Raw genomic sequence first — 20,939 nt, 5'->3', positions numbered from 1 at the left:
TAATTATAAATTAATGACATTGACTCAATTATGATGGTCTGTTCTAGATCAGTGGGATCTACATGGGACCCTCTGTGACATCATTTCCTTTTTTTTTATAGCTTTTTTTGTAACAACAAAATGGCTTCCTGCAAAGTTGGTTAGACCACACTGACATTTAAATAAAATATTAATTCCCAACTTTAAACAACTGTAAATAAATCATACAGAATACAAAACTTAAATAAAACAATATTTTACAGCTTCAGCACAGTTGTACCATTTTGTTGTAGTTGTTTATTATTTTATTTTAATAACCAAAATATTTCAAATTAAATATATTAGTATTTAAATTTAAACCTATGAAAATTTATAAAGACATTTGACAACAACCAAGTTAAAAGTTGTAATGTAAAGTGGTAATAAAAAGTCTTAAATGAGGATTTATTATTATTATTAGGCCTTATTATTTTCTAAATAACTCAACATATTCGCATGTTTAACCTATAGAGATTACAGGTATGTCAAAAATAGGCTTCCGACATCATAACTCTCTCAAAACCAACCGATAAATATAAAACATGCCCCACATTGTCAATAAAACCCAAACGGTTCAGAGTTTCCTACTGACAACCCCTGCTCCTCTTTGTGCCACACAGCCTTGAGCACGTGGTTGTCTACTGATTGCATTGTTTTAGCAGTGCGCATATCCATAAACGCAACCAAAAGCGCCCACATTATTCCCATCCACGTGAACGCGCAACTCTAACAACCCACGCAAAAAAACTGCAAAAACGCGTGAATGGTCAGTATAGTTACCCGGTTGGTGCTTATTCCGCCCGGAGAGTCGCGTCATTCATAAACTTCAGCAACTTTCCCTGCGTCTCCACACGCATCACAGCTCATGCAGCGTCCGCGCCACGGGCCACACAGGTAGTCGGATGGTGCACGCGCGAATAAGCCCCATCTCCGGCAGCACCAAACGGCACAGGGGATCAAGTGAAAGATCGTCCGATCAGCCCGTCTTGAGTAGAGCAGAATGCATGCATGCAAAATAAGCGAGTGATTTTCATCGATCCGCTCCCCCTGGAAGTTTTGCAGGAATACGCGGCGTGTGTGTGTGTGTGTGTGTTCGGTCCCCTCCTCGCTTTCCCACGCTGGCTGAATGTGGCTTGACCCCCTTCAGAGCAGTTTGACACAGAGCAGGAGCGTTTCCGCATTCCTCGTAGACTACAAAGACTCACCGCCTCCTCTTGCTTTCTCCCTGCCTGCTCGATCTGCACACCATTCATACTGCTTTTTTGTTTTTGTCTCGGTGTCAAAACGGGATCACACCGGGGGGATAGAAAGAGAGAGAGATGGAGAGAGATAGAGCCGGGACGCGGAAGGTTATTGGATGTGAAGACTTCTGCGGAAAGTTTTATGGAAATTAATAATAATCAATAAGTGCACTCATTGAATCGTGAGCGTCTCTTGTAAATATTAATGCAGCTTGTTCAAACTAGTTATTTAAAATGAGCTGAAACAACACAATTCTTGTCAATTTTTTGCCCAGTTTATTTGTTTTATGTTTATTCCACTTAAATTTGTAAACCATTAGGTAAACTTAAGCGTTTTGTGTTGTGACAACATGAAGGAATTGTGTTGGTCCAGCTACCTGGTTAGAGGATTTGTAGTTGCTTTAAGAGACGGAAATGTTGACAATAGAAGTAATCATCTGTGGTGGAAAGCGTACCATTACTTGCCTAAAATTTAGTGCAAGTAGTAAAAGTACCTGTTGTAAATATTACTCAAAGTATGGGTAAAAAGTAGTCAAGTACTCAAGAGTACTGAGTATCCGCTTGTTAAGTGGTGACGTGTTTGTGACATATTTATACTGTTTCCGGGTCCAAGCCGCCACTCATTTGAGTGGAGAAATCATTCGTTTATGATCACGTTTTATTCCTATCACACATGAAAGTTAATTGTATATAAAATCATAGTGTACACAACAATCTCTGGGCTTGCTGCATAACAAATACCAACATTTTAACAATTTATAAAAAATTAATCACTTTCTGTCCATCGGATATTAGGCATGGACATTTATACTGCGATCGTGATTTTCGAAAGCCTTAAATCGCTTTGTAAACGTTTATTATTACCATTTCATGAATCTCCCCATTCAGTTGGGGCCGGAAGCCGCTTCGCGTGATGCCACACTTAACAAGCGGATAGGGTATATGCTGAAGCGTGCTAATAGGACTTTTAATTTGCCAGTAACCTGGGTTAATCGTTTCCGGTGAACTGAATGCCAATGCAAAATCGGCACTTTTAAGGTCTGTTTTCTTTAAAAATGAGCGATCTCTACTGGCTGAGTGATATCCGATGTAAAATGGGTTTCAGATTGTACAAGCACTGCATTAAATTACATTTTCCCAGACATGTCTTTATAATTTGAACATTTATTTTACTCCAACATTCAATGGAGCTTCTGCGCTAGCCTGCTGATCCTGACGGGCGAGTGCGAGCAAACGGCTTTTTGTCTCGTTTTACGCTTGAGCAACTAAATGAATGCCAAAGTCTGTTTAACTGATTGTATTTGAATGACATTACAACATCGATGCTGTAAAAGGAACCGTATAAAATAAAATAAAAATTCACAATAACAGATCACCGGATGTTTATCAGTATGAGAAACACACTAGCTCAGCACATACCCTGTTAACGCTGTAAAAAGGTGATGCGTTTACATGTCATTTGTGGATGTGTGTAAACGTATAGAGGTAAAGTTGGTTTTATATTCGCACATTCGTTCATTTAGAAGTGTCTATGTTGTTTACCTTGTTACTTTGAAAATCTGATCGGAATTAACATGCAAGTGTGACTTCAAAACAACAGCAACACTATCTAATAACAATAATAATACATTTTATTTAAAGGCGCCTTTCTAGCAACTCAAAGACACCGTACAATCAACAAAAATAATAAAACAACAAAAGAAATAATAAAATATACACAGCAATAGTGCAAATAAAATTAAGTATTAAAAGCCATTTTAAATAAGTGGGTTTTGAGTTTTGATTTGAACAATGTAAGGGAGTCAATGTTTCTTATGGCAGGTTGATGGCATTTAATGCACTGCGAACAATGTTGTACTCATAGTCATTGGCTGCTAATATGATTTATAGAGGTAAAATTGGTTTTATATTCTCACATTCGTTCAGTGTCAACTCCCTTTATTATTTACCAAATAATCCGTCTGAAATGACCTGCAAGTGTGACTAGAAAACAACATTAGCACTGTTTATTTTACTGTTAACAATGCTGTACATTGATAGTCATTGGCTGCTAATATAATTTCCCTATTTAGAATTTGCAAAGAATACTTTTCTGAAATTACATTATTAAGAAGAAAGTCTGAATATCCGAATATAAAACCAACTTACCTCTATTGTAAACAACATTCTGTAGTGAATTTTTATTTCCTAGCAAGCACACAACATCATAAGACATTGATATTTGGTTAGATTTAGGTTGTGATGTCAGGTGACCAAAATTCCATGTCTAGTCAGCGGCTAAGGACAATGTTATTATAATCTCCAATAAACTGTTACATCATTAGATGTTGATTTTAGGTTGTGTTGGAAAGTGACAAACATCCAACATCGAGTCAACATCTAAAACCAACGTCATATTGACGTCAAATATAGGCATTTATTTTTCAGGTATGGCAACTAAAATCCAACTCATGATAGATGTCAGTGGTAATGTCCACACAACGTCAAGCTGTAACACCATTAGACGTTGATAATTGGTTGATTTTAGGTTGTTAGAAAGTGACCAAAATCCATCGTCGAGCCAACGTCATATTGACATCAAATACTGACATTTATTCGGCAGGTATGGCAACCAAAATCCAACGTCTGATAGACGTCATAGTGGTAACGTCCACACAACATCAAGCTGTAACATCAATAGCTGTTGATATTTGGTTGATATTAGGTTAGACCAAACAAAATGCAAAACAAATTTCCAAACAAAATGCAACGTCCCAATGGCGTTGGAGTACAAGGTCAATCTGACACTGTGTTGACGTCTTGTGCCTGCTGGGTGTTTAAGGCCATTTCGGTCATCATCATACAGTAAACATCCATCTAAACAGTCTCTGCGTCAATGCATGTAAAGATTTTGGACACCTTCTTGAACACTTTGAATGCTTCCAAACATTTATAAATCGCCCATGTCTTGAAGTAGTTTATTATGATGCGATTCACGTAATATGTGCGATCTGATTGGACAGAAATCACTGGACTAATTTTTCTAATCCCCATAGACAAGAAAAGGTAGTGACTGCAGCTTAAAGGAAAATAGTGGAGTAAAAGTACTGATACACTTAGCATGCACATAAGGGAAAGTAAAAGTACACATGTTTAAGACTACTAAATAAATTACAATTCCTGAAAAAAACTACTCATTTGCAGTAGTTTGAGTATTTGTAATTAGTTACTTTACAGCACTGGTAATCATAAGTGTTTAAAGCTAATAGAAAGACTTTTAGTTTGTAGATTTAGAGGAGTTTCATTAGTGCTTTGAGTTTTGAGATAACCACCCTTTCAGAAGCACCCATGCTTTGAGTGATGGCAGCTTAATTAGCAAAAATCCAGTTCGTTGCTTTGCTTGGTGAGCAATAACTGTCCTAAATTAGTTCTGAGATCAGTGTCAATCAAATGAAATATGTTTAAAATATTCTTCATTTAGGATTACCTGATACATGATATTATCAAACCTTTGAATTTAAGTTAAATAAAAATACAAGTGAAGTTTCATAAACTAATTTCGAGAGGAGCACGTGATATGATTGTGCACCGCTGGCCACTCATCCGTAATCAGTAATAATCCAATCAGAATGATCCTAGCTTAGTATAAATGGATCACTTTCTCCTCATTGCACTTTGCTCCTTCATTTTGGAAGAATCCCCCCTTCCACCCCATCTCCTCCTTTTTCTCCCCTTCTAAAGGGGGAGCGATCGAGACCTACCTGATCTCGGTTCTCCTGATATGCTTCTAGACCGGGCAGGAGCCCTGGGCTCAAATATCTCCGAGCTCAGGGTTCTCTCCCGGGACAGCATGCCAAACCTGCTATAAGTGCCAAGCATATCTAAGTGGGAACTCTTGAAATGTATTTAAACTTATATTTGATAAAGTCATGTTGGGCCAACTCAACTGCATTTAATTGTGTAAATAGTGTTTTTTAGTAGGTGCTAAACAGATTTAGGCGATGCAGTGGCGCAGTGGGTAGTGCTGTCGCCTCACAGCAAGAAGGTCGCTAGTCTGAGCCTCGGCTGGGTCAGTTGGCGTTTCTGTGTGCAGTTTGCTTGTTCTCCCTGTGTTCGCGTGGGTTTCCTCCGGGTGCTCCGGTTTCCCCCACAGTCTAAAGACATGTGGTGCAGGTGAATTGGGTAGGCTAAATTGTCCATAGTGTATGAGTGTGAATGGATGTTTCTCAGAGACATCCGCTGCATGAAAACATGTGCTGGATGCGCTGTGGCGACCCCAGATTAATAAAGGGACTAAGCCAAAGAAAGAAAATGAATGATTGAATAAACAGATTTATTGGATGGAAATTATATTAAGTTCATCCAATGAGTTATTTTATTGAGTGTACTTGAAATGTGTCCGAACAAGAAAAGCTTTCTGTGAAACTCTCACTTGGGGCCTAAAAATCAGTATAAAAAGCAATTAGTTACTTACTCTGAAAAAAGCGAGTAAACCCGACATTTTTAATGAATTAAACATGACAAAATAGTGTCAGTGTTGCTTTAAATTACAATTTTGAAAGTAGCTTAAAGTTTTCTCCCTGTAATAGTTTAAATGTGATAAAGCAATGCTGCTCATTTTTTTTAAGTAAAGTCAACTAATTGATTTTACAGTTTATTTTCTTTACTAAATCATGCATAAATAATCAATAAGTCCACTTCTTAAATCATGAGCGTCTCTTGTACTTGATATACTTGAAATATGTGTGAAAGAGTAACCTTGCTGTGGAATAAGAACCTGAATTCACTGGAGCATCTAAAAATCCAGAATAGTAAATAAAGCAATTAGTTACTTTACTTTATAAACGTTTAAGTAACTCTGAACTGTTAAGTTCAATTTTTATAATTTACTTTTAATTTTAAAGCGGGTTTACTTAATTAATTTTTTTATTAAATTGCTTTCTTACAGTTTATCTTCTGTACTAAATAATGCATAAATAATCAATAAGTGCTTTCATTGAATCGTGAACATCTCTTTCCCTGATATACTTGAAATGTGTCAGTAAAAGAAAAGCTTGCTGTGGATTGAGAAGCTGAACTCGCACTTGAGGATCTGAAAATCCATATTAGTATAAAAAGCAATGAGTTACTTTACTTTAAAAAAGTGAGTAAACCCATTGTAACTAATGACTGTTAACTTGAGTTCATTAATTTTTCATTAGCTTAGTCCCTGATTTATAAGGGGTCGCCACAGAGGAATGAACCGACAACTACTCTGGCATATGCAGCAAAAGTTAGCCCAAGGCACTCGAAAAATGTGGAAAAAATAATACAAAGCCTTTATTGACTATTCCATTCAAGCTTTTTCAGTAAATGGAAAGTTTGTGGATCTGAAAATTTGGATTAATATTGTATGTTAAATACGACATAAATAATCCAGAAGCGGGCGGCGCAGTAGGTAGCGCAGTTGCCTAACTGCAAGAAGGTCAGTTAGAATTTTTGAGAGGAGTTTGCATGCTCTCCCTGTGTTTGCATGAGTTTCCTTTGGTTTCCCCCCACATGTCAAAAGACATGCGCTAGATGAATTGGGTAAACTTAATTGGCCATAGTGTATGTGTGTGTGGATGTTTCCCAGTGAAGGGTTGTGGCTGGAAGGGCATCTGCTGCAAAAAACATATGCTGAATAAGTTGGCGGTTCATTTTGCTGTGGCGACCCCTGGTTATTAAAGGGGTTAAGCCGAAAAGAATTAAAGGGATTATTAAAGGGATTAAGCCCTTCCAGCTGCAACCCATCACTGGGAAACATCCATACACACTCATACATTACGGACAATTTTAGCATAACCAATTCATCTCGTCTTTGGACCTTTGGGGGAAACCGGTGCACCCGAAGGAGTGGTGAGAACATGCAAACTCCACACAGAAATGCCAACTGACCCAGTCGAGGCTCAAACCAGCGACCTTCTTGCTGTGAGGCGAACATGCTACCCACTGTGCCACCGCATAGCCTGCCTGTTATTTATATATTTTTATTTATACTTAGACTTTATCTTATAGTGTGTTAATTATAAAGCTTGGTGTGGATTGAGAAGTTAAGCTAAAATGGTAATATACTGTTATCACTATAGAAAATAAGTGTGAAATGAATGGTATTTAAGGACACATTCTGATTTCATATTATATATATATATATATACACACACACAAACACTCACTGGCCACTTTATTAGGTACCGGGTTGGACCCACTTTTGCCTTCAGAACTGCCTTAATCCTTCGTTGCATAGATTCAACAAGGTACTGGAAATATTCCTCAGAAATTTTAGTCCATATTGACCAGTCTGAGATGATTCGCGCTTTATAACATGGCGCGTTATCCTGCTAGAAGTAGCCATGAGAAGATGGGTACACTGTGGTTATATAGGAATAGACATGGACAGCAACAATACTCAGGTAGGCTGTGGTGTTGACATGATGCTCAGTTGGTACTAATGGGCTAAAGATCTGCCAAGATAATATTCTCCACACACCATTACACCATCACCACCAGAGTAAACCGTTGATACAAGGCAGGATAGATCCATGCTTTCATGTTGTTGATGCCAAATTCTGACCCTACCATCCAAATGTCGCAGCTGAAATCGAGACTCATCGGACCAGGCAACGTTTTTCCAATCTTTTATTGTGCAATTTTGGTGATCCTGTGGGAATTGTAGCCTCAGTTTCCTGTTCTTAGCTGACAGGCGTGGTCTTCTGCTGCTGTAGCCCATTTGCTTCAAGGTTGGACGTGTTGTGCGTTCAGAGATGCTCTTCTGCAGACCTTGGTTGTAACGAGTGGTTATGCTGCTTACTGGATATTGTCTCCATAGAGATAGTTTTGCATGAAAATCCCACTAGATCAGCAGTTTCTGAAATACTAAGACCAGCCTGTCTGGCAAAAACCTTCCATATTCAACCCATATTTATATTTAAAGTCTTAAATATCCTGGCTCCACCAAAAAATCTTTGTATTTCTATTTAAATCCCAGGTCAATCCTGCTCCACTGTTGCAAATTTTAAGATTGATATCCAGCAAAAGAAATCATAAAGTGTTGATAATCAGATGAATCTTCCTGTAAATGAGCTGCATTGTTGTGTGTACAGTATGGGGGCTCTGAGGTGAATGAATCTGCTCATCTTCAGTGTTCACCGAATGCCGAACGCTCATTGATTTCGAGTAAAAGAGCTCCGGCATGGGGGCAGATGATGAGTTTGAAGTAGTTTTGTCTGCCAATACAGTTTCCCCAATGCGTGCCCCCTCTTGTCAACTTAAAATTCAACTTTTTTGCATCACAAAGCGCACATTACACACAAAGACCAATAACTGCGAAGGCTTCCCTGTACATTTATGCATCATGATTGTTCATTGTAAATGGGCCCTGAGAGCCATTTCCCAGATTGAATACATTACCGTGCATACACATGCTTATTAGGCTGTGAAAAACAATATAATTACATTGGTTTGCGTGTGGTATTTTCACTGTTGCTCATTTTGAAACAGAAGAAACTGTCTGGTGAAAGACAGATGTCGTTTAAGCCTCAAATGAGTCACTGAATGTATATGTAAAAGAAGAGAGCGGCAAAAAATCCACCTAATATTCTCAAAATATGCATGGTTAAATGATTCTCAGGGTCAAGAAACGTCTGAGTTAGTGAATAAATGAGTAAACCAACGAAGATTTACACATGCAGCGTGGTGGTGTGTGTGCTGTTTTTTACTTTTGTCTTTTTGTGTAAGGATGAAAAGGAACTCTGTGGTCGAGATAATTATCACTTAGCAAAGTATTTTAATTGTCTCCCAGTAAAAGCTGTAATGGTTTATGAAAACAAACACATGCTTTCAATCAAAAATGAATAATTTAGTCAGTAAGAAAAACACCTAAATATGTAAATGTGCTAAGGATTTCCTGTTTTTCTATTTAAAATTGACTGTATTTCTCATTGATTTTTTTTTGTACAGCCTTACAATGTTTAGACTGTGTATTTTACCATATGCAGAAAAATGAGATTTTCTTATGAGAAATAATTAATAAATCTCTATCAAAAATGTAAAAAATTTTGTAATTATGTTGCTAAATATATTGAAAAATGCACATAGTGCTCAGAAAAATGGAGTACATCCCATTTTGAAAATGAATACTAGTATCCATTTCTCAGTGAATATAGGCAATGCATTTTGGTGCATTTGAGCAAAACAGCTGTATTAAACAGATATATTTATTAAAATAATATTTTAGTCACCAAACATCTTTATAAATTGAAAGATAAAACAATTAAATTCAAGCCAAATATTGCAAAAAAAATTACAACCTACAAAATTTGAACAAAATTTTTCGCTTTTTTTTGCTTCTTTTGATTTTTCCTCTGTTTTTTAAATGTGTATTTAATATTTTTCTATAACATAAATTTGGCTGTGCTAGTTTTTGAACTGTTATCGTAAGTTATTTTGATAGATAAGCTCTGGATTTGGCCTCAGTACTGACTAATATAATGTATATGCACAAATATAATATTGTATAGCTTCCTACTAAAAATATTTATGTAAAAGATATATTTGTGAGGGGTGTACGTACACATCCTGAGCACTGTAATGTACTTTTGTAATATATTAGATTATTTTATACTCAATTTGTATTGAAATTGAAAACATGGAATAACATAAAAGTATTGAAATATATATTTTGTAACATTATAACTTTGTTATTTTAGGCAACGCGGTGGCGCAGTGGGTAACACGTTCGCCTCACAGTAAGAAGGTCGCTGGTTCAAGCCTCAGCTGGGTCAACTGGCATTTCTTTGTGGAGTTTGCATGTTCTCCCTGCGTTTGCGAGGGTTTCCTCCCGGTGCTCCGTTTTCCTCCACAAGTCCAAAAACATGCAGTACAGGTGTGAATGAGTGTGTATGGATGCTTCCCAGTGATGGGTGGCAGCTGGAAGGGCATACGCTGCTTAAAACATATGCTGGATAAGTTGGCGGTTCATTCCACTGTGGCGACCCCAGATTAATAAAGGGACTAAGCCGAAAAGAAAATGAATAAATGAATGAATAGGTAACTTTAAGTTCAATACACTTAATCAAAAACAAATTAAATTTTAATTGTTTTAAAAATATTTTTTAACACATTTTTAAACACAAAAATGTCAATAATTAATTTATTTTGTCGTTGCTATGATGGTGGCACATAATATTTTACTTATTATTTTGCAATAAATTATTATTTAGCTTAAAGAACAATTTAAATAGGTAATTAGGTTAATTCCCCATTTATGAATATTTATTATATGATATACACAAGTCTAAATTATTAGCCCTCCTGTAATTTCTTTTTTCTTTTTCAAATATTTCCCAAATAATGTTTAACAGAGCAAGGAAATTTTCACAGTATGTCTGGAAATATTATTTCTTCTAAAGAAAGTCTTATTTGTTTTATTTTGGCTAGAATAAAAGCAGTTTTACATTTTTTAAACATCATTTTAAGATCAAAATTATTAGCCTCTTTAATCTATTTTTTTCGATAGTCACAATGATTTGTCTAATTACCCTAACCTGCCTAATTAACCTAGTTAAGCCTTTAAATTGCACTTTAAGCTGAATTCAATCTTGAAAATGATCTAGTGAAATATTGTTTACTGTCATCATGGCAAAGATAAAAGAAATCAGTTATAAGAAATTAATTATTAAATCTATTATGTTTAGAAATGTGTTGAAAAATCTCTCCGTTAAACAGAAATTGGGAGAAAAAATAAACAGGGATGCTAATAATTCTGACTTCAACTGTATATAGCATTCTAATTCTTTACTTATCTATTATGTAAGGCGTTCTCAAGGCAAACACCATTGTAAAAAGGTGTTAATTAGGAAAAGTGTAATATTATTTGTCGGACCAGCTACTTCAATTGCACAAGTTCAGTCGTCTAATGTGTCTTTATGCATGTGCTTTGCTTATCACCACAATGACGGCTGATTGACAGAGTGTAAGCCCGGATGAAAGGCTCCGATCATACACTATCAGTGCTTTTTAAATGACAATCTCTGCGGTTATTTGAGACGCTTGAGTGGCAGATGGGGATCAGTCTGTCCATGTAAGAGAGACTCTCTCCAGTGCAGAACAGGTGACTTTCTAGCAGATTACCTTTCCGCCCCATACACTTCTGACCAGACACCAGTCGGCCCGACAGCAGCCTCGCAGATCGGCTTTCACGAATCAGATCCAGCCACACATGGAGGCAGCATTTGTGAAAGTGATCCCGACAGTGCTCATGTTACTGTGAGTAGATTCACTGTCCCTTCAGTGCACAGAAGAGCTGCTGACCACACCCCCAACACTGATGACAAAACAGCATCTGTGGATGAATTGGAGATTGCATGTCAAGAAGCAGGACTATGCGACTCATGACAGGGACAATCATTTCAAAACATTTAAAATCTTACTGTGTGCAGGATTTATGCAGGTTTTATAATAGGGTAAACCCCTTGACTCAAAGGGGACCTATTATGCAAAAATCACTTTTATAAGGAGTGCTGTCTGGCAACAGTATGAAAATCTAGTCAGCATCTAATGGTAAAATTGTATAGACTTTATTTTTTATAATCACATTTCATAAAGGCGGTTCACTCAGCTGTGGCGACCCCGGATTAATAAAGGGACTAAGCCGACAAGAAAATGAATGAATGAATAAACATTTTATAAAAACAGCCTGCAAAAACATTGATTTTCTCCCATTGTACGTGTCATCAGAGGGGGAAAGCCCCGCCCATTAGTGACCATCTCTCCCTCATTAGCATATGTTTAAGTTTTTGAATCTCCACTATGCTGACATATAGGGATTTGTAGCTCCGCCCTCTTCTGAAAAGAGCACAATCTCATTTGAATTTAAAGCGGCAGTCATGAAAACGGCTTATGTGGGATCAAAGCCTCAAAGGGGCAGTCTTAAAGAGAGATAAAACATTAGCCCCTTTCACACATACAGACCTTTCCGGAAAATTATCGTCAATTTTCTGGAAAGGTGTGTATGTGTGAACAGGCCCTTTTTGAATATACCGGTAAATTTGTTTTGGCTATTTTCCGGAAAGAGAAGTTGTAAGATTAGCGGTAATTTGCCGGAATGCTGCGCTGTGTGAACACAGAAGGAAGATTGCCGGAAAAAGCGCGTGCACGTCTAGAACGTGCTGACAGGAGACGTCTGCTTTAGCCAATCAGAACAGTCAGACGCATTCAAGCCTTTGAATATTTTTCCAGACACATTTAGCTGCTAGAAATTAGTCAGATAACGTTTATATGTTCATCTTAATGCCAACCGTGTAAATAATTATCGATAAAATGCTTATGATAAGCCTTGTTTGTTTACCTTCAAGCTTTGCGTGTGCCCGTGAAACAGCCTGTGAGCGCCTACACACACACATATCATGTACATCTCGAAAGTGTTTCTCTTTTCATTGAAGTTGTTCACAATACTGATCCATCCACAGAGTTTGTGAGGTAGTCAAATGTTTACAAATACAAGCGCAGCCGTTTAGAGGTCATATCTGGTTAATGATGTCAGATATTACCGGTATTTTGGTGAATGCTCTTTTCCGGAAAAATTCCGTAACGTCCTCGCCTGTGTGAACAGTGCTTTTTTTAATTTACCGGTACAGTCGTTCCAGAAATTTTACATATATTTACCATTATCACTGTGTGAAAGGGGCTATTATTTATGTAGTATTTTGAGCTGAAACTTCACATACACACTCTAGGGACAACTTTACATCTGGTAAAAAGGGGGCATATTAGATGCCCGTTAAACCGTAAAAGACCATTTTTAAATCTTTTTTATGACCAACAAAAGACAATTTAAGGAAATACAACAATATGTTAGACATTTTATAAGATATATTTTACAATAAGATACTTATTCTTTAGGATTTGTTTTTCCTATTATGAAGGTCAATGGTTACAGGCCTCCTACAACATATCTTATTTGGTGTTAAACAAAAACTCCTAAAGGTTTCAAACCACTTGAGGGTGAGCAAAATGTGAGTAAATGTTTAGTAAACTTAGATGCTAACTTAAGTGTTTAGTTACATTAGTTCATCTGTAGGAGCGACATGGTGGCTCAGTGGTTAACAGTCGGTACACAGCAAGAAGGTCACAGGTTTGGATCCCAGCTAAGCCAGTTGGCATTTCTGTGTGGAGTTTGCATGTTCTCCCCCGGTTTCCTCTGGGCGCTCCAGTTTCCCCCACAGCCCAATGAGATTCACTTTAAGTAAATTGAATAAACTAAATTGGGCGTAGTGTGAGAGCGTGTGTGAGAATGAGTGTGTATGGATGTTTCCCAGTACCGGGTTGCAGCTGGATGGGCATCCGCTGCATTAAAAAATATGTTGGATAGGTTGGCGGTTCATTCCACTGTGGCGACCCCTGAAGAATAAAGGGTCTAAGCCGAAGGAAACTGAATTAGTTCATGTGAAGCTGCTTTGACACAATCTACATTGTAAAAGCGCTATACAAATAAAGCTGAATTGAATTGAATTTGTAGCATTATATAGATCTTTCTTTCTATGTAATTAATCACACACCTTTCTATTGAGCTTTTGAATGCAGTAGCCAATCAGAGACATTTAGACAGGGTTGTTGCAATCCAAAGTTGGATAAATTGCAGACAAACCAACCGTTAGGTAAAAAGCGCACATTAAATTAAATAAAAAAAAAAAAAACCTTAAGTTAAACCCAATCTCATCCTGAAGAGGGCTCATTTCTGGAGAGCGCTAAATATGAGATACGTTTTTTTGCAGTTTTTCCTTTTGCAAATCCACTAGTGGCCGCTGTGTACGCTTTTTCAGATCGCAAATTTCTCTCACAAGTGCCATTCGTGCTATTCTTGCGTAAATCCACCAGAGACCGCTGTCGACTGACTGACTAACTGACCAATCCACTGACCGACCAGCCTCCTTCGCTAAACCCAACCAATAGTGTTTTCAAAGGCACAGATTGACCCACCCACCCACTTCCCTAAACCCAACAGACAGTTTTAAAAAGCAATCCCAAAAAAAAAAGGCTTCTGTTTTTGTCTTACCTGCTTTCACCGAACTCGAACCCTGTCGTTGTGATCAATTCCTCTCTGTGTCTCAAGTCCGCCAACATACATGGTGAACTAACTGGACAAACTGGCAACATCAGGAAAGCCGTCCATTCAAAGGTAAGTGGTCAGCTGGTAAGTACAAAAAGGAACGGCGTCATACCTTGTAGCCAGGGCCGGCGCGTCCATAGAGACGACCTAGGCGGCCGCCTAGGGCGGCAGTATAGAAAGTGCGGCGTCCGCGACACCTCTCTTATCACCCGCGTCCTCAGATATATTCAGGCATAGACGACAGAATAGAGTGGGCGACGTCAGCGACACATCCATCATCGTGTGTCCTTAGTTATATCCGCGTATAGGGCGGCAGAATTGAGGTCCGCAACACCCGCGCGTCCTCAGTTATATCCGCGCATAGGGCGGCAGAATAAAGAGCGCAGTGTCCGCGACACCTCCCTCCCTCAGCACCCGTGCGTCCTCAGTTATATTCGCGCATAATGCGCCGGAAAAGAGGTCCGCGACACCTCAGTTCATTTTCATAACCGTTCACTTTCGTTTTCACATTGGGGTTGAGGGCGGCGTGATCGTCCTCTGCCTAGAGCGGCAGTTCAGCTTGCTCCGGCCCTGCTTGTAGCGTTCATTTTAAAAATAAAATGCAGCCATACGTATTTCTGCTCACATAATTCGCGATCACCAGAAATGTACATAGGACTACATTTTCAGAATAAGCCTATGTTGGTTAAGTTTGTCCATATTTGACCCCAAATTGGCTTACTTTCCCTGTAACAATTCCACCCACACTACAGCAATTTCCCAGATATGAGAAAAGACATAGATTTATATACTGATACCTCCTTCTCAGAGTCCGGAAATCTGGCTATTCTATTATTATTACACATGCTTTAAAACTAAATGATTGTTCATAAAAAGGCGATTGAGTGACTCTATCTGTGCCCCCTCTCATGCAAAACATCTGCTCTGAACATCTCCATTCTCAGCATCAGGCACAGAGACAATGCTCAGTTGTTTTTCCATGCTGGATTGATTTTTCATCTTTTTTTTTACCCCCTCTTTCTCTCTCCCCCTCTTCGCTAAAGTCCGGTCCAGGCAGCTAGTAAAGCCTTCCCCGGCACAGGCCCCTTAAGACAAGACTCTTTCTGTTGAGCATTCCCATGGAAACCAAGTAACTAACTTGAGGAGGAACATAAAAACTAGCTTTTTTGGAGGAGAGAGGAACACCTGCCACCTCTGCAAATGGAGAGCCGAACACACAGCGCTTTTACACATCGTACAGAACGCACTTTCACTGGCTCTCAATGAGACCCTCACATCTGTTATCGCTTACATGAATAGCCATTTATCAGTGATTTGTGAGGGGACTGTGCGCTAGCGGAATAAACATCGTAAGGATATCCCATAGATCTCAAAGCTTTCAGTGTCGCGGTCGGGGATCAATGCCAATGCTGTGTTTTGTGGCAGATCTACATTTATGTTCTTTTAATCAGAAGCTTTTTAGCATAGGACATTGCTCATATTTTGACGTCTTTGTTTGGCGCATGTATGGCAGGCTTTAAGAGACAAAAGGATGACACCGGATTGTGTCAACATGCAGTTAGGTTATGTACATAGGACACATCCTGCAAGCATCTTGAAGTCAAAACTAAATTTAAAAACCACAAATTGACATCCATTTAACATCCACACATTGATGCCTTTTTGATCATTAAAATAACGACATAAAATCTTCAATTCCAAATTTACACTGGATTTTGTATTTCTACAATGCACGTAAACTACCTAAAACTACACTATGTGACTAAAGTCTTGTCGCCTATTCAAGTTTTAGGAGCAACAAATAATAACGACCTCTGGTTGATCATTTGGTTTCAGAAGTGGCTTATATGAAAGGCAAAGGATTATGCTTACTTTACCACAATAAAATATGATCATGCCTTGATTTTTAATTATTTAATTAGGACAGTAATGTCTGACTTTGCTTAGACAAAAGTCTTGTCACTTAACAGAAATAATAAATATAATAAAATATAAAGTCATGATGCAGTGGAAACAGAATTAATATTGTGTATGACTCCCATGAGCTTGGAGGACTGCATCTACACATCTCTGCAATGACTCAAATCACTTATTAATAAAGTCATCTGGAATGTCTGAAAGCGTTCTTGCAGGACTTCCAGAGTTCATCAAGATTCTTTGGATTCATCTTACCCCAGACATGCTCAATAGTGTTCATATCTAGTGATTGGAATGGCCAATGCTGAAGCACCTTGATCCTTGAGCTTTCAGGAACTTTGATGTGGAGGCTGAAGTATGAGAAAGAGCGCTATCCTGCTGAAGAATTTGCCCTCTCCTGTGGTTTGTAATGTAATGGGCAGCACAAATGTCTTGATACCTCAGGCTGTTTATGTTGCCATCCACTCAGCAGATCTCTCACACGCCCCCATACTGAATGTAACTCCAAACCATGATTTTTCCTTCACCAAACTTGACTGATTTTTGTGAGAATCTTGGGTCCATGCGGGTTCCAGTAGGTCTTCTGCAGTATTTGTCATGAGTGGGATGCAGTTCAACAGATAAATCAACCTTCTGCCACTTTTCCAAATGATCAACTAAAAGTCAAGTTATTATTTGTTGCTTTTACATCTGGGATCAACAACGAGACCTTTGTCAGGTAGTGTACATTGCTGTCAAAAAACACGTCCTGGAAAAGACTGTCCTGTAATGAATTATTAACAAGTTTTTTTTAACGCCAATCTTAGATGTCCAGTGGATGTTGTTTTGACATCAAAGTGACTGCGGGGTTGGGAATGTGACGATTGTAAATGATCAGGTCTAAAAACTTTACACACAAAAAGGAATTATTTTATAGTAAACACGCACAGTTTAGTTGTATCCCAAATGACTTTGAACTTGTACACTCAACCATGTAGTCTAAGAGTTTAGTGCAGGGGTCACCAATCTCGGTCCAGGAGGGCCGGTGTCCCTGCAGGGTTTAGCTCCAACTTGCCTCAACACACCTGACTGGGTGTTTCGAGTATATCTAGTAAGACCTTGATTAGCTTGTTCAGGTGTGTTTGATTAGGGTTGGAGCTCAAATCTGCTGGACACCGGCCCTTCAGAAACAAGATTGGTGACCCCTGGTTTAGTGTCTTCCTAAATAGAACACTAACGTTTTGTTTTTTTCTAGTCGAAGTTTAACAGTTGTCAGATTAGTAAATAAATTACCACACTACTCGTAAATACAACAGTGGTAACTAAAGGCAGGACATAATCGCTAACATTGGATAATTTTGATTGCAAAAACCAAAATAAATAAAAGAAATTCAACCTTGGTGCTCTTACCCTTCCTCTATATATAAGCAAAGCTGAGACCATTAGGTCACACTTCTGTTTATCAGTTAAATAACTGATTCAAGTATTTAAAGTGCACTTATTCTTTTTAGAATGTTCCCTGTGAATGCCCTTCATACACTGTTTATACTACAAAATGGTGTAGAATAGTCTATGAGTATATGAGTATGCAATTTGGGATGCACCTTTTGGCGTCAATTTTTTAAATTTATTTTTTTATTATAATTTCTGCACACAGAAAAACAAAGAACAGTCAGACAAACCCATCATGAAACAGCAATATGTGCAAAATGTAAAATAAAGCAAGAAACAAGAGAAAATGGCGACATACAAACCAAATATGACCTACAAAAAGACAAAGCAATAGAGAGAAAAAAAACTTATAAATCTTCAGAAATTAAACAACACTATTAGTCTTTATGGTGTTTCAGAAAAAAAAAAAGACTGGATCCCACATTTTATCAAATTTTGCAGAGTTCCCAAAGGTGGTATCTCTTATTCTTTCCAAATGTAAAGGGGAGGTGGCCTAACATTTTTCTTCCAAAAACAAAGGATAAAGCTTTTAGCTATGATCATGCCATACTGAACAGGTAACCGTACATTTCGGTTGAGAGTCTCAAGAAAATCTGACCAGCCAAAAATCGCTATCATTGGGTCAGGGATTGAAGCACAATCATAAACCTTAGCAGAGGAACTGAAATATTTCTGACCAAAAATTCTGAATTTGAACACAAGACTGAAAAAGATGTAAGGTACTTTCAGCAGCTTTACACTTGTCACATGTGGGGGAAACCATGGGATAGAATTTATTAAGCTTTGTTTTAGAATATTGAAGTCTGTGTAATACTTTGTACTGAATAAGATGGTGTCTAGAATTTATAGAACATGAACAATAAACAGATAAAAGTCATTGATCCCAATCAGTCTCAGATGTTGAAATCCCTGAGTCTTCTTCCAAAGCATCTTTCAAATGAAGAGAAGAAAAATCTGTTTTGTTTTTAAAAGCATTAACAAATAAAGAAGTTAGGCCCCTAGCATTAGAAGACTTTAAAAATAAATCAAATAACTCGCCTTCTAAAGATAAAACTTCAAAATCTGGAATATTTGGACGGACATAGTTTCTGACCTGAAGATACCTAAAACAATTAGAAGGGGGGAGGTTGAATTTCTCAGAGAGTTGTGAAAAGGTGGCAAAATTATTATTAATGTATAAATCTTTAACACTGGAAACTGCTTCATCTTGCCATTGCTCAAAAGATTTATCTGTAAGAGAGAGTCTAAATGCGTGATTGTAACAAATAGGAGTAAGTGGGGAGGTATTTGGTAACTTGTTTAATTTTCTAATTTAATACAATATTTTAAGAGTTATTAAGAATGAAATTACTTCTAGGAATATCTTTGTTAAGGAGAGGTGCTGAAAAGAGTAAAGCAGAAAGAGAAGAATGGAAGCATTTTGTTCTATCGCTAACCAAGCAGGAGTGTCTGCTCGAATAAAGCGTCAACTATTAAGTGCTTATCTTAAATCCTGGAAATACTTTGGAATGGCGCTGTGAATTTACACCTTAACAAAAACTTTTATTCACTTTCCTTCGGCTTAGTCTCTTTAGATGAATAAATCAGCGGAATGAACCGACAACTATTCCAGCATAGGTTTTACACTTCCACCTGCAACCCAGTAATAAGAAACCCAGCAATGGGAAATATCCATATACACTTATTCACACAAATACACTACAGCCAATTTAGTTTATTCAGTTCACCTATAGCGCATGTCTTTGGACTGTGGGGAAAGAAGGAGCACCTGGAGGAAACCCACGCCAACACAGGGAGAACATGCAAACTCCACACAGAAATGTTAACTGACCCAGCCGGGACTCAAACCAGCGACCTTCTTGCTGTGAGGCGACTTAACAAGAACTAATTTGACTTATTTCATCAGAGAAAAGACAACAAAGTGTTTTTGCTTTGTTTATCTTGGGAGGCTTTTGGTGCCAAAAAAAACCTCAACTGTCACATGATAAACATTGGGATGTTTATCAGTATATATTTACATTTTATATCTACAACTTATTTTGACAAACTATCATGTGCATGTATTGTGTGTCATTTTAATGTCTTGCCATTATGATATATGCAAAAACAGCCTCAGAAACATCAACCGGCAGTCAAAATGTCATAAATGGCATTCAAATTTCAGGTGTGTCATCTTCCATAAAACTCGATTGTGTCAACATGATAAAGGGGCAGTTTTTAACGTGTTCTTTTAGTGTGCATTGACACAATTTTTAGAAGCCTGATGAATGTCTGATCTATGCATATATACCATACTAATAGATCTAATAATATATAATAATATATAGACATGAAGTCTGATGTTTCACATGTAGCCCAACGTAGCAGACATGGTATGCAAATTAAGTCTCAAATACATAAATAGCCATTTTTAAGTGATTTGTGGGTGGACTGAATAAACATTGTAGAGATATCCATAGATCTCAAAGCATTCAGGATACTCTAGATGTAATAGAATAGAACACTCACTGGCCACTTTATTAGGTACACCTGTCCAACTGCTCATTAATGCAAATTTCTAATCAGCTAATCACATGGCAGCAACCTAATGCATTTAGGCATGTAGACATAGTCAAGACAATCTGCTGCAGTTCAAACAGAGCATCAGATTAAGGAAGAAAGGTGATTTCATTCATTCATTCATTTTCTACCGCTTTTGCGGGGCCGGGTAGCGGGGGCAGCAGTATTAGGAGAGAACTCCAGACTTCTCTCTCCCCATACACTTTCTCTAGCTTCTCCGGGGGGATCCCGAGGTATTACCAAGCCAGCCCAAAAACATAGTCCCTCCAGCATGTGGGACATGCCTGGAATACTTACCTGTGTAGGCCTCCAGGAGAAATCCGAAACAGATGCCCGAGCCACCTCAGCTGACTTCTCTCGATGTGGAGAAGCAGCGGCTCTACTCCGAGCTCCTCCCGGGTGACAGAGCTTCTCATCCTATCCATAAGGGTGCGCGCTGCCACCCTACGATGGAAACTCATTTCGGCCCCTTGTATTAAAGATCTTGTCCTTTCGGTCATGACCCAAATCTCATGACCATAGGTGAGATTGAACGTAGATTGAGCAGATTCACCAGAAAAGTGAATTAAGTGACTTTAAACGAGGTCATGGTTGATGGTGCCAGACAGGCTTGTCTGAGTATTTCAAAAACTGCTGATCTACTGGGATTTTCACGCACAACCATCTCT

General features: G+C 38.1%; 1 protein-coding gene and 2 long non-coding RNA genes across 8 annotated transcripts in view; 1 reads left to right on the top strand and 2 right to left on the bottom strand.

Moving 5' to 3' along the window:
• Window positions 1-1,262, bottom strand: part of cdk6 (cyclin dependent kinase 6) — a 79,256-nt gene extending 77,994 nt beyond the window's left edge. For 4 of the 6 annotated variants that reach the window (XR_015945137.1, XR_015515624.2, NM_001144053.2 and 1 more), the window contains 1 exon segment: window positions 799-1,086. The gene's annotated coding sequence lies outside the window, so the exon portion shown is untranslated. 6 annotated transcript variants of the gene reach the window in all.
• Window positions 1,263-10,590: 9,328 nt separating this feature from the next.
• LOC148679824 (uncharacterized) lies at window positions 10,591-16,939 on the bottom strand. The gene is made up of 3 exons (XR_015945482.1): window positions 16,537-16,939; window positions 14,311-14,445; window positions 10,591-11,598 (listed from the first exon to the last, which is right to left on the bottom strand). It is a non-coding gene; the product is annotated as an uncharacterized LOC148679824 (long non-coding RNA).
• Window positions 10,591-20,176, top strand: LOC147832635 (uncharacterized). The gene is made up of 3 exons (XR_015517158.2): window positions 10,591-11,864; window positions 11,952-13,382; window positions 19,595-20,176. It is a non-coding gene; the product is annotated as an uncharacterized LOC147832635 (long non-coding RNA).
• Window positions 20,177-20,939: the final 763 nt, after the last annotated feature.

The sequence above is a fragment of the Danio rerio genome, chromosome 19 (genome assembly GCF_052040795.2).
Source record: "Danio rerio strain M-AB ecotype USA chromosome 19, GRCz13ab, whole genome shotgun sequence".
NCBI classification, from domain to species: Eukaryota; Metazoa; Chordata; class Actinopteri; order Cypriniformes; family Danionidae; genus Danio; species Danio rerio.
Note: the sequence above shows the minus strand (reverse complement) of the source record. Positions and strands in the feature narration are given on the sequence as shown.